Source organism: Glycine max, chromosome 13 (genome assembly GCF_000004515.6).
Source record: "Glycine max cultivar Williams 82 chromosome 13, Glycine_max_v4.0, whole genome shotgun sequence".
NCBI lineage: Eukaryota > Viridiplantae > Streptophyta > Magnoliopsida > Fabales > Fabaceae > Glycine > Glycine max.
In genome coordinates, this window is record NC_038249.2 from 6,494,207 (window position 1) to 6,509,352 (window position 15,146).

The 15,146-nt window shown below is 44.2% G+C and overlaps 1 pseudogene; it reads right to left on the reverse strand.

Annotated features, from left to right (window-relative positions):
* Nucleotides 1-732: 732 nt before the first annotated feature.
* LOC100810947 (probable glutathione S-transferase) lies at nt 733-1,898 on the reverse strand (annotated as a pseudogene).
* Between the last annotated feature and the right edge of the window lie 13,248 nt (nt 1,899-15,146).

The following is a 15,146-nucleotide window of genomic DNA, read 5'->3' on the forward strand; positions in this document are numbered from 1 at the left end:
ATTCTTTTCTCTCTTTTGTAAAATTTAATTTTGTCTCTTTTATTTTTTGTATTTTGATAAAATAATTGTTTTCATTTTTTTTGAAGTTTTTTCTTTTGTAAAATTTGAAATTACTCTCTCCCACTATCACATGAAAGTTAACCTTTTATAGGCAAGTGAAAAAGGAAAGGAAAAGTCAAGTTTGAAAACCAGTTGCAACAATTTCAAACATATTTAATTGATTATTTTTAATTATAATTGATTCTTTTGATCTTTAGAACTTTTGGGTTCTAATATGAATCAATAATTGATTATTCTTTCCATGGCAATAGTTTACCACTGCAATTAGTATATTATTATACGCAATGTCCCTCATAATATTTGGCAAAGAAATTCCAATCATTGCAAACACCAGCTTTGCTTCAAGTTTCTAAATCTAAATCATAAAGAGAAAGAACTTTGAGAAATAGAAAGATGCTATATAATTTATTCTTTGAAATAGCAAATGTCAAGAAAAACCTAGGATTTCTCTGAAAGGGAGAGAAATCCTAGATTACAACTTATAAGCATCATTTTGAAACAAAATCCTAATTAACAACAATATAGCTCAATGACAAACAAAACAAGTAGTCCACACCATACACAATTTTCCCCAGAGATTCTGAATCTCACATACATGAATCTATTTTAAAGTAGTGAGGCTTTCATAGAAGCCTTTAATAAACATATAATTCTTAGAAATACTAAGTCTCACACTGCATCATCAAATCTATTTTGAACCAAAAAGGCTTTCATAGAGACCCTTGAAAAAGGTGAAAACAAGATCTCTAGGGGGCAGACTTTCTTTGACAATTGGATGGTTCAAAAATTCTTGGCTCCAATTGTGGAGCTTAGGAAATTTCTCACTTGTGAATAACTCCAACCCTGCAATTTCTTGAACCACAGGGACCCAAAATGCTGTGTAGACAACAACAATATCTACCAACCCAATCTCCTCTCCTCCAAAGAACTTCTTGTCCTTCATCTCATTCAAGAAACTGCAGAGCCTCAATTACTTCCTCAACATTCTTCTCATGCTCTTTCTCATCAGCTATGAAAACAGCTTTTCATGCAGCACCAAAAACCTATTTCATAAATCACAGTATTTATTAGTGCTTAATTTATATTATAATTAGGACAAACTTATCTGTGTTATATATATAGCATAAAAAGTAGTGCTAACTGCTAGCAAAACAATCTCTACACTCTTTCTAACAACTATACTATTGAATAAAGTTGATTAAAAATTACAAGATTAGGAAAGATTTAAAAGTGTGATTCACTTAAACTCGTTATTTTAAATAAATTTTAATTAATAATAGAAAATGATTAAAAAAAGGCATGTTAAAAATTGTGTTGTTGATATTTCTATACAACCAACTATGAAACATATATAATACCCCACCCCAATTAATACGATTTTAGACAATTAATGAATAGAATTTATTCAATTTTTTGTAATGTTTCTCTAGCTGATTCCAACATACATATAGATGTCATGAAAGGTGATGTTTTGGGGACAAATAAGAACAAAACAAGGAAAGAAGAAAAGTTGAATTACCTTATCATCAATGAATTTGGACCAGAAATGAGCCAAGGCTCTTTGGTAAGGATCAGAAGGCAAGATGGGGTTGTTCTTCCATGTCTCATCAATGTATTCAACAATCACATGAGACTTTGCTATGGGCTTCTCATTGTGAATAAACACTAGAACGGGTTTCGATCTTGCGTTTCGAAGTGTCGACGTCGTTGATGCAGCGTTTTAGGGTTTTGATCTCGCAGAGGACGATGCAGTCCTCCTCGGCCGTGGATTGGGACTCGCCGATGGACTTTATGAGTTCTAGAAACTCCTTCGAGTTGCCACGATTATTGGACCCCATTGCAATTGCTAGCTCCCTCCCCACCAGCGTCTTCAATGGCTCCACCTTTGAATGTATGAGAAGAAGAAGAGACTGAAAGAATGTCGCAACAACAACACACAACGTCGTTTGGAACTTCTGGGTGTCGGAGAATGAGAGAGTGATTTCTACTACGGCTGGTTGGGTCCCCCACTATAAAAACCACCTTTGGATAGTCTACGTGGCACTAAAATTGCCAACAATGCACCTCACTAACGACGTTACTTTCAAATTTAACAACAAGGACTATTTTGCAACACTTATGCAAAGATATGGACTATTTTTTACATTTCAAAAAGATAGGAACTAATTTGCAAAATGGGTCCAAAGTCAAGGACCAAAATGCCTATTCACTTGAAATCTTAATCTAATATGTACAAAGATAAGTGGGCTCATACTTAGCCCATAGGCCCGAAATCTCATAAGACTCATGAGAACCCTAGGGCCTTCTCTTGCACCTCTGGTCCAATCTTCTGGAAGTCTTCTATCCAATGCCCTTGGGGGGTAGGATTGCATCACTTAGGGAGGAGGAAAAAACAAGCATTGCTAGGTTCCTAAGTAGTTTAAATATGGAAGTAAGAGACAAGGAGTACCACCTTCTAAGCCAAAGGATGATAAGGGTAAATGCATAGAGGAAATCACTCCAAAGGCTAGTTCATAAGATAGAACTAGTAACATTAAGTGCTTTAAATGTATTGGGAAAGGCCACATTGCTTCTCAATACCCCCACAAAGAAAACCATGATTATGAGGGGTCAAGACATCTATAGTAGCCAAGAGGAGGCTACTTCTTCTCCTTCCTCAAGTGGAAATGAAGGTGAAGCCATGGGTGATGAGCATATTGAAGAGGTTTACCCTATGAAGAAGGTGATCTTCTAATGGTGAGAAGGCTCCTTGGGAGTAAATCCGCTGACCTAACCCAAACCTAAAGAGAGAACATATTTCATACGAGATGCAAGGTTTTAAAAAAAAATTGTTCTCTCATTATGGATAGTGGGTCTTGTTGCAATTGTTGAAGCACAAGCTTGGTATCCAAGTTGAGTCTCACTATCATTTCCCACCCAAATCCTTACAAGCTTCAATGGCTCAATGAGCAAGGGGAAATGATAGTCAATCAACAAGTAAAGATACCATTTTCTATAGGAGATTATTGTGATGAAGTTTTATGTGATATAATTCCTATGGAAGCAGGGCACATTTGGTTAAGTAGACCATGTAAATTTGACAAGAAAGCAATCCACAATGGTCTCACAATGAAATAACCCTCACCCATGGAAGCAAAAGGTTCAAACTTGTTCCCTTGACACCTTCACAAGTGGCTGGGGATCCAATACAAATAAGACTCAAACGGGATGAAGAAAAGAATAGAAAAAGAAAAGAAGAACAACCTTTAATGGTTTAGGAGAAGTGTAAGGAGGTAAGTGTCTCCTCCGAGAAGTTAGCTAAGAAGCAAAGTCATTTTGCAATAAAGAAACAAAAAAAAACTTCCATTCTTAGACAACCTCCACATCTTCTCCTTTGTAAAAGAACACTTGTTAGCACTGCCACACCTCTTTAGGTTATTCCTCAAGTAAAGGAGTTGTTAGATAAGGGTTTGGTTCGTAAGATCCTAAATCATTGTGCTTTATGGGTGCCCAAAATAGGTATTATTAGGCACCAAATCCCTAAGATCAGTGGTATGATAAATGTGTTGAGTGTGTCATACCCTAATTTCGTCCGGGGATTATTACTTGATGACGTGCAATAAATGAAGTCCCGAGACGTCTCAGAAATCGAAAGGAAGCAGGCTTGCGTGATTCGTGAAATTTCGTAATATGGCGGAAATCGAAAAGAGGTGTTTTTGCGCAATCCGTGAGTTTCCATAACTTCTTCGAAAGCTAAAAAAGAGTAAATACATAATCCGTAAGGATTCGTAACCTTGCGGAAGGAAAATAGGTATCGTTACAAAATTCGTAAAGTTTCGTAACGTTACGGAAAAAGAATCACCAAAAAAATAGAAGAGGGTGTATTTAGTAAAAATGGGGGTGTAAATAGCAACCAGGCCCACTTGGGCCCTCCAGAAGATTCCTCCAGAAGGCTGTTGCTTCTGGAGGAAGCAACCTTGCTCGCCTGGGCGAGCTGGGCGGCCAGCTTCTCCCCTATTTTGCTATAAATACGGGAAGAAGTGAAGAAGAAAATGGTTCAGCCCCTTAGGCATTTCTCTCTCTTTCGAATTTGCTGAGGAAAATTAGTTCCGTGAAGAAAATCCAAGCCGAGGCGCTTCCGTAACGTTTCCGTGAGTAATTACGCGAAGATTCTCGACCGTTCTTCAAAGATTCATCGTTCGTTCTTCGTTTTCTTCAGTCTTCAACGGGTAAGTACCTCAAACCAAGCTTTTCAATTCATTCTATGTACCCGTGGTGGTCCACATTTTGTTTCATGTATTTTTATTCTCGTTTTCATTTACTTTTCATACCCCCTTTTGACGTGCTTAAGCCATTTATTTAAGTCATTTCTCGCTTAATCTAAAAATAAAATAAATTTCCACCGATCGTTTGAATTGCATCATCCGTTAATTTTGGTTAAAATGAGTTCCGACCGTTCGGTCGTGCCATAACCATGTTAGAAATCAAAAAAGAGGTAAAATAATAATATAATAATAAAAAAATACCTTTTAGTAAAATAAAAGCGAAAAATCAATCGAACGTTTTCTCTTTGGGATTTCTCATTCTTAATTGAATTGGCCAATAACTAAAGTGAAACTAAGGCTAAAATCAACTCGCCTTGTCAAGCTCGTAAAAAAAAATAGGATTTTGGAAGTTTATCATTTCAGTTTCTTTCCAAGTAAAATGGATCATTCTTAAAGTCCAACGCCTTAAAATGATCACCTTTCAAAGTAAAAAAGAATCACTTGATTCACGCATAAGAAAGAACTACGTAGGTCTGATTTCCTCTCCAAAGGAGGGTACGTAGGAGCAAAAGCCCCGCTTTTGTCGACCTCAAAAAATAAAAAGAAATAAAAGTTAAGATAACACAATTCCACAATTCTAAAAAATAGGTTGTTGTCCTTTGAGACAAACGTGAGAGGTGCTAATACCTTCCTCAAGCGTAAATACAACTCCCGAACTTAGAATTTTCATTTTGACCGGTTTCCTTCGGTTTTTCCGACGTTTTCCACAAATAAACGTTGGTGGCGACTCCGCGCATCTTTCCTCCTTTGGAAAGCGCACCCGTGAGCCTCGCCCTCGCTCGCCCGCGAAGGGCACGTTGCGACAGTTGGCGACTCCACTGGGGATCTTTTGTGAGTTAGGCCTATTTTAGGAATTGTGGAATTGTGAAACTTCGTGTGTGCATTTGTTGAATTGTGTAAAATGTAAATAAACTGTTGTCTATTTCGCATTCTTTACACTGCATTCTAAGCACCCACGGGTTTGAGTAAAAAAGGGGCCCTACACCCGGGTTCATGGGAATTTAAGGAGTGGAGGTGAATCTATCATCATGCTAGGTCTCCGACTTGCTTGATAATAGTGAAACCTCGTCTAGAGCTTTCTCTCTTTATAATGTGTTATCGCTGGTATTCCATACCGCCACAACATTATTATCTTGAGTGATGATACCTCTAGAAAACAGCCGTGTGAGTTATGAATTGTTGGGGAGTAGTTATTAGGGACCCCTAGATATTGTCCTAGGTTCCCAAATAGGGGCAAAGAGCAAACACGCTCCGTGCCATTCGTTCTCATGCATTTTTGGTAAATAGTACTATTTTATATTTTGCTAGTGATGTTTGGTTTCTTTGGAGTAATACGTAACCTTTTTAATGCTACGTTGAGGCGCCGTCATGCCCAAAACGTAGCATTAAAATTGGATCTCTGCGGTCTCGTATGTGTGAATTACCCCTTTGTGTTGTTTTCTTTCCGTTTCATGCATACGCATTGCATCATTCATGTCGGAGTCTTAATCCACTCCTTTTTAGGTAAAATGATGGGGACAAATCAAAACGGCAAAAGGTTTTATCAAGTCAAGGTTAAAGGTCTGGATGTCACTAGCCTCAAGGAATTGGGACGATTGATGGGACCCCTCCAAAGGCAAGCCTTCCGCAAAGTTTACGGGAAGATTCTAGATTTGACCGTAGCGTAGGTATTTACGGAAGCCATCGTATCCCTCGCCCAATACTACGACCAGCCGTTGAGGTGTTTCACGTTTGGGGACTTCCAAATGGCGCCAACTATTGAGGAGTTTGAAGAGATATTAGGATGCCCTCTCGGGGGGGAGAAAACCATATCTTTTCTCCGGCTTTCTTCCTTCCTTGAGCAAGGTTGCGGCTGTGATTGGAGATCCAGCAAAAAGAGTTGGATCGCATAAAGCAAATTCGGAACGGCATAGTGGGCCTGCCTCGGAAATACTTGGAAGACAAGGCAAGGGATATGGCAAGCCAAGAGAAGTGGGGCCCGTTTGCGGATGTTTTAGCTTTGCTGATTTTTGGGGTTGTCCTCTTTCCGAACGTTGACGGCTTGGTAGACTTAGCCGCCATTGATGCTTTCCTCGCATATCACCATAGCAAGGAAAGTCCAGTGGTGGCTATCTTGGCAGATTTGTTCGACACCTTTGACCGGAGGTGCGAGAAAAATAGTGCACGGATTGTCTGTTGTTTACCCGCTCTCTGTGTATGGTTGATTTCACACCTGTTCCGACAAGACACGAGACACCCGTGTTCGCTTCAAAGCTATCGCTCGTGCGCCAAAAAAGGGAGAGTCGTTTGGGACCAACATTTGGCTGGGATAGGGGGCAGCACGATCAATTGGTTTCCTCGTTGGAAGGAAGGCAAGGGAGGAGTTCTTTTCTTGTGTGGGGACTATCCTAATGTTCCATTGATAGGGACTAGGGGTTGTATTAATTATAATCACGCACTCGCCATAAGACAGCTAGGGTATCCCATGAGGGGAGCGCCAACCGAAGAAAGTCTCTCGCCTTTCCTTGTGAGGGATCTAGGCGCGCAAGGTCTCAAGGTTATACAAAGAATCCACAAGGTGTGGAGGAGTCCGTTGAGGAAAGACAAGGAGCTTAGGGGCATCCGAAATGGCGTCATTGGAGGTTATCATGGGTGGCTAAGAATTCACACGCGGGGCTTAGGTTGGCTCTCCAAATTGAAAGTTGTCGATGAGGAGAAATTCGAAGCTCCGGAGGAAGATGAAGAAGTCTGAGCTCTAAAGTTAGAGCTAGGGAAGGCGAGACTCGCCAAGGAGAAGTTCAAATCAGCTGTTACACACATCCGGAAGGAGTGCACCGAGTTACAAGAGGAAAACACGGCCACTGCAAGAGCTCTTGAACAAGAAACCAAAAGGGCCCGCAAGGAGGAACATGGCCGAGAAAAATTCCGAGGAGCATTGTGGGGTAGCAACAATGAGCTCAAGCTCCGAAGAGAGGAGAGAGATCGGTCACGGGTGCATGGCATGATCTTAAAAGAAGAGTTAGTTGCTTGCGCGAGGTCCAAAAGAGGTTTGGCTCAACACCTGGAAGCCACGGAGCAAAGCATGCTAGCCATCATAGGGCAATACAAGGAAGAATTGAACCAGTCCATGGCCCATGAACAAAAGCTAGTGGAGGATTTTGCACAAATGTATGCCGAAAAAGAAGCAAGAGGGAGGGTGATTGATGTGCTGCATCAAGAAGCGACTATGTGGATGGATAGATTCTCCTTGACCTTGAATGGAAGTCAAGACCTCCCGCGTCTATTAGCCAAAGCAAAAGCCATGGCTGAAGTGGGTACTGCCCCCGAGGAGATTCATGGGCTAATCAATTACTGTCAACACATGATAGATTTGATGGCCCATATAATTAGGAATCGTTAGGTTCTTTTGTAACACCTTTGTATAATCTTGGCTAGATGAAAGCTTTGTTCTTTATATAAAATAAGAAGTTCTGGACTCATTACGTTATCTAAAAATCTTGGGGTGGATCCAAGTGCTTCGATCATCCATTTGTATACTCATGTTTTGGTGGCATACTCACCGTTGTTTATTTCTTTAGGAATTTCATCATAAGTAAGAAAAAACCAAGGCACCCCTACAACACTCGATCCAGAAAAATGGATAATGAAGAGAGCATGCAGAAACAGATGAAGGCCGATCTATCGGCCTTAAAAGATCAAATGGCTTCCATCTCGGAGGTCATGTTAAAACTCCAGAAAACCATAGAGGATAAAGCCACCGCAACCGCCTACAGTACAGTTAGGGAAGCGGAGCCGGTGCTGCAGCCCGCCTTGAATCCTGGCCTAGACAGAAACACGACCGTGTTCGGTCGAAGGTATAGTCCGTAAGCTTATCCTTATGGCCTGCCTCCGGACTTCACCCCCCGTGCCACCCCGGAAGAGTTAAGCCAAGCCCCTACTTTTGAGGGGCAACTCCCACCTTATGAAGACTATCCCGGGCAAGACGATGGGGAAGGAGATACCCATCTTGGCCCCCTGCTCCACCTCAAAGATCCATCCCCGCATGAACTACCCCAGCCGAACATAGTCCGCCATACCCCGGCCTCACCCACACCCGTGAAAGAATCTATTCCCTTTGCGGAAGATAAGGGAAAGATTGAGGTGCTTGAAGAGAGGTTAAGAGCAGTCGAGGGCCTCGGTAATTACCCATTCTCGGATTTGGCAGATTTATGTCTTGTGCCCAACATCATCATCCCTCCCAAGTTCAAAGTACCAAACTTTGATAAGTACAAAGGGACGACATGTCCAAAGGGCCATCTCCGGATGTATTGCCGGAAGATGGGGGCGTATTCTGCGGACGAAAAGTTGTTGGTCCATTTCTTTCAAGACAGCTTGGCCGGGGCAGCTGTAGCATGGTATACCAATCTGGAAGCTTCCCAGATCCGATCATGGAAGGACTTGGCAACTGCCTTCATTAGGCAGTACCAGTACAATACGGACATGGCTCCCGATCGGAACCAACTTCAGGGTATGACTAAACGAGAGCATGAGTCCATTAAGGAATATGCCCAGAGATGGAGAGATCTCGCAGCCCAAGTCGTACCGCCCATGACGGAAAGGGAGATGATCACAATTATGGTAGATACGTTACCCACGTTCTACTATGAAAAGCTGATAGGCTACATGCCAGCTAACTTTGCGGATCTCGACTTCGCCAGAGAAAGGATTGAATCTGGGCTACGAAAAGGCAAGTTTGAATATGCTGCCAATATGGCCCCCAACAACAACAGAAGAGCCCCGGCAGTGGGCGCGAGGAAAAAGGAAGGAGACGCCCACGCGGTCACTACTGCCCCAACATGGATGAAAGCACCCTAAAATATCCAAAGCTCATATCAGCCCAATCCCCCAAATTTTTTAATCCGAGCCGGGAATTCCCTCCCGACTCAAGTAAAAGGACCACCCGCAGCAGAAAGAGCGCCGGCCCAACGCACAGCTCCAGCCGCACCCCGGCCAATTAATAATACAGCCCCCGGCGCGACCTATAGATATGCACAGCACCTGAAAGACAACTTCCCTCCTATTCCCATGGCATATTCCGAGTTATGGCCTTCATTATTGGAGAATCACTTGGTGGTGGCCATACCCGGGAAGGTTCTCCAGCCACCCTACCCCAAGTGGTATGATCCGGGTGCCAAGTGTGTGTACCATAGTGGAGTTCTTGGACACAATATTGACTCCTGCATCCCGTTCAAGTATAAAGTGCAGCATCTGATTAGTGCCGGCTGGCTAGCGTTTCAGGAAGAAGGCCCAAATGTTAAAACCAACCCGCTAGCTAGTCATGGAAGTGCTAGCGTGAACGCCGTCGAAGAGGACGGGCCATCACGGACAAAGAGGTTAGGAGACGTGGCTACTTCTAGATGCTTCATCTATCAATCACTGCAAGCGACGTGCATGGTCTCCCGAGGTGGAGATGAAAGGGATGAATGTTTGTTTCACCTCGGGGAGTCGCATGACATGGAAACCTGTCCCGTGGTGGAAGAATTGCTTCAGCGGCTCATGGATTGCGGGCAGCTTGAAGTGTTCATAGGAGGGAAGGAAGAACCACAAATTTGCATGCCGTCAGAAGAGAAGAAGGTTCCTCTAACCCCCAAGGCCCTAGTGATATGTTTTACTAGAAAAGGGACCGGCTCCACACCCATATACCTGCGGGCGGCGCCCAAGCCAACGCCATTTGCATATCAAAGTGATAAGGCCGTTCCGTGGAAGTATACCCCTCCCGCGTCCAGCGAAAGAGTTGCAACCGAAGTTGACTCCCTATCAGCTAAGGTAACCAACATCACTGGCCCCAGTGGCATAACCCGCACTGGTCGGGTGTTCGCTTCCCCTCACCCGGCGGAATTGCCCTCTAAAGGGAAGACGCCCATGGTCCAAAAGCCCACAGATATAGCCACCCCCTCGAAAGAAGTAGATCCTCCCGTGGCAGGAGGAGCCGAAAAGAAAGAGGGACTTCAAGGAAAAACAGTGACTTTGGAAGAGGCCCATGAGTTCCTCCGCCTCATCCAACAAAGCGAGTTTAAGGTGGTCGAGCAACTGAATAAAACTCCAGCAAGGATCTCCTTGCTTGAACTACTCATAAACTCCGAGCCTCATCGTGCGCTGTTGATGAAGGTTCTTAACGATGCCCATGTAGCACATGATATCTCGGTGGAGGGTTTCGAAGGCATCGTTAATCATATAACCACCAACAACTACATCGCGTTTGCGGAAGAAGAGATTCCCGTTGAGGGGAGAGGATACAACAAGGCTCTACATGTGTCGGTGAGATGTATGGACCACGTTGTCGCAAAGGTACTTATCGACAACGGATCGAGTTTAAATGTAATGCCGAAGACCACTTTGGAAAACCTTCCTTTTAGTGCGTCACGTTTAAAACCGAGCTCGATGGTGGTGCGGGCCTTTGATGGTACTCGGCGGGAAGTAATGGGGGAAATCGACATTCCCATTCAGATAGGTCCCCACACTTGCAATGTGGTGTTTCAAGTAATGGATATAAATCCTGCCTGTAGCTGCCTCTTGGGAAGACCGTGGATTCATGCCCTGGGAGTGGTCCCTTCAACGCTTCACCAGAAATTGAAGTTCGCAGTGGGTGGACTTTTAGTGATAGTGTCGGGTGAAGAGGACATGTTAGTGAGCTGCCCTTCCTCCGCACCATACGTAGAAGCGGCGGAAGAATCATTGGAAACGGCTTTCCAATCCTTTGAGGTGGTGAGCTGCGCCTCGGTGGAACCAAGTCCGTCGCTACCTTCTCTCTCCAACGCGGCCATAATGGTGGCGCGTGTTATGCTCAGGAATGGATTTGAGCCTGGAATGGGTCTAGGCAAAGACTGCCTCGGGAATGCCGACGCGGTCGATATCAAGGGAAATCCATACAAATATGGATTAGGGTACGAACCCGGGAGGCCGGGGAGGAGGAACGTGCCATCAAGATTTTGGGCGGATAGGGTATGGCCCGACCGTATTAGCCAGTGTTTCACCAGCGTTGGAATGGTGTCCGAGGAGGAGGTGGCTGCAATAGAAGAGGAGTTCCCTCAAGACCCACCAAGTTTTGTGCAACCATGCCACCCCAATTCCCAAGTGGGGAACTGGCGTGTGATAAGCCAGTCAGAAGTCTATACCGCTGATTCAATGTAATTAGAGCCTATAGATTTCCTTTCTCTTTTGTTTTGTGAAACCTACCTTATTAAATAAACAAAGAGATCTTGTTTCATCCGTTCTTGCAGTACCACCCTTTCTCATATAATTTTGCATGTTTTTGTTTCTTTTGCCTTGTTTGGTATAGATATGAGGGTCGATTCGTTGAGGATCCTAACAACGAGGGTTTGACAATCGATTTCGATCGAGATATAAGCCAAACGATAAACGAGGAAGAGGAAGAGGACATCCTGTCACCAGAGTTGGAGATGCTGGTCGCTCAGGAAGAACGTGAAATGAAGCCTCACCAAGAAGAAACCAAATTGGTAAACTTGGGGACCCCGGAGGAAAAGAAAGAGGTAAAGGTAGGAACCGGTATGACCGCGCCTATCCGCCAAGGCTTGATAATCCTTCTTGAGAGTATCAAGATGTCTTTGCGTGGTCGTATCAAGACATGCCCGGTCTGGATTCTGACATTGTGCAGCATAAGTTGCCGTTGAATCCTGGATCTTCCCCGGTTAAGCAAAAGTTACGAAGAATGAAACCCGAGATGTCATTAAAAATTAAAGAAGAAGTAAGGAAGCAGTTTGATGCAGGTTTCTTAGCTGTGGCGCGGTACCCGGAGTGGGTGGCCAACATTGTCCCAGTCCCGAAAAAGGACGGCAAGGTTCGAATGTGTGTAGACTATCGGGACTTGAACCGGGCTAGTCCAAAAGACAATTTTCCTCTCCCACACATTGACATATTGGTAGATAATACAGCCAAATTCGCCCTTTTCTCATTTATGGATGGTTTCTCGGGGTATAATCAAATAAAGATGGCACCCGAAGATGTAGAGAAGACCACTTTCGTCACCCTATGGGGGACATTCTGCTATAAAGTGATGGCCTTCGGGTTGAAAAACGCTTGGGCAACCTATCAACGTGCCATGGTGGCATTGTTCCATGACATGATGCATAAGGAAATAGAGGTCTACGTAGATGACATGATTGCCAAGTCTCGGACTGAGGATGAACACCTTGTCAATCTGCGTAAGCTGTTTGGAAGGTTGCGGAAATACCAATTAAAACTGAACCCAACCAAGTGCACCTTTGGGGTGAAGTCGGGGAAGCTGCTAGGATTTATCGTAAGTCAGAAACGGATAGAGATAGATCCCGAGAAAGTGAAGGCTATCCTTGAAATGCCGGAACCACGCACCGAGAAGCAGGTCCGGGGATTTTTGGGCAGGTTGAATTATATCGCAAGATTTATCTCGCAACTCACCCCTACCTGTGAACCCATTTTTAAGCTGTTACGTAAGAACCAGGCGGTCTTGTGGAACGGTGACTGCCAAGAGGCCTTCGAAAAGATCAAACAGAGTCTCGCAAATCCCCCGGTGCTCATGCCACCCGTAACAGGAAGACCTATTTTCCTGTACATGACCGTTTTGGACGAGTCTATGGGGTGTGTGTTGGGTCAGCATGATGATTCTGGAAAAAAGGAGCAAGCCATCTACTATTTGAGCAAGAAGTTTACCGCATGTGAGATGAATTACTCAATGTTGGAAAGGACATGTTGTGCTCTGGTATGGGCATCACATCGGCTCAGGCAGTACATGCTCATCCATACCACGTGGCTTATTTCCAAAATGGATCCCGTAAAATACATCTTTGAAAAACCGGCCCTCACGGGACGAATCGCCAGGTGGCAGATACTATTGTCTGAATTCGATATCGTTTACGTCACCCAAAAGGCGGTAAAGGGAAGTGCCTTAGCAGATTATTTGGCCCAGCAACCCCTCCAGGATTATCGGCCGATGCACCCCAAGTTCCCTGATGAAGATATCATGGCCCTGTTTGAAGAGAAGCGGACGCATGAGGACCTAGACAAATGGATTGTTTGCTTCGATGGGGCATCAAATGCTTTGGGCCACGGAGTAGGGGCAGCCCTTGTATCCCCGGATGATCAGTGTATTCCTTTCATGGCTAGGCTAGGTTTTGATTGTACCAACAATATGGCCGAGTACGAAGCATGTGCCCTCGGGGTTCAGGCGGCCATTGATTTTGATGTAAAACTACTCAAGGTGTATGGAGACTCAGCTTTGGTCATACGCCAGTTGAAAGGAGAATGGGAAACTAGGGATTCGAAGTTGATACCCTATCAAACTCACATCTTGAGGTTAGCCAAGTACTTTGATGATATTTCCTTCCACCACATACCTCGGGAAGAGAATCAAATGGCTGATGCACTAGCCACCCTGGCATCCATGTTTCAACTTGCCCCACACGGGGATCTGCCGTACATCGAATTCAAATCTCAAGGCAGGCCGGCATATTGTTATGCAATAGAGGAAGAGCAGGATGGGAAACAGTTGGTATTTCGACATCAAGCAGTATGTCGAGAACAAAGAATACCCACCGGGGATTTCTGACAATGACAAAAGGACGTTGAGGAGATTGGTAACTGGTTTCTTTGTAAGTGGTACTATCCTTTACAAACGAAACCATGACATGACCCTCCTACGATGCGTAGATGCTAAAGAGGCGAACTTCATGATTGAGGAGATCCACGAAGGTTCCTTTGGGACACATGCCAATGGGCATGCTATGGCCAGAAAAATCCTCAGGGCCGGCTATTATTGGCTCACCATGGAAAGCGATTGCTGCACTCATGTCAGGAAATGTCATAAATGTCAGGCATACGTGGACAACGTCAATGTTCCGCCACATCCTCTGAATGTTATGTCCGCCCCTTGGCCTTTTTCTATGTGGGGAATAGATGTCATTGGGGCCATAGAACCCAAAGTGTCAAATGGTCACCGCTTCATTCTTGTGGCGATAGATTACTTCACCAAATGGGTCGAAGCAGCCTTTTATACTAACGTCACAAGGAATGTGGTAGTTAGATTCATAAAGAAAGAGTTGATTTGTCAATACGGACTCCCCAGGAAGATCATTACTGACAATGGCACCAATCTGAACAATAAGATGATGTAGGAGATGTGCGAAGACTTCAAGATCCAGCATCATAACTCTACCCCTTATCGGCCAAAGATGAATGGGGTTGTGGAGGCTGCGAATAAGAATATTAAGAAGATTGTTCAAAAGATGACAGTGTCATACAAAGATTGGCATGAGATGTTGCCTTTCGCCCTACACGGATACAGAACCTCGGTGCGAACTTCTACTGGGGCAATGCCGTATTCCTTGGTTTATGGGATGGAGGCAGTACTCCCATTTGAGGTAGAGGTTCCTTCTCAGAGGATAATGGCGGAGTCAGGCCTAGAAGAGTCAGAATGGGCTCAAGTGCGCTACGACCAACTTAACCTTATTGAAGGTAAGCGTTTGGCTGCCATGAGCCATGGGCGTTTGTATCAAAGAAGGATAAAGAACGCATTCGACAAGAAGGTACGCCCGCGCAAGTTCAACGAGGGGGACCTCGTGTTGAACAAGATGTCCCACGCTGTTAAAGATAATCGAGGCAAGTGGGCCCCAAATTATGAAGGACCTTTCGTGGTGAAAAGAGCTTTTTCTGGGGGTGCTCTGATACTCACCAACATGGATGTGTGTAGCTATGTTCTAGCTTCTCAAGGAAGTGTGTAGCTATGTTCTAGCTTCTCAAGGAAGTTTTCTCAAAGAAGCTTCTCAAGGAAGT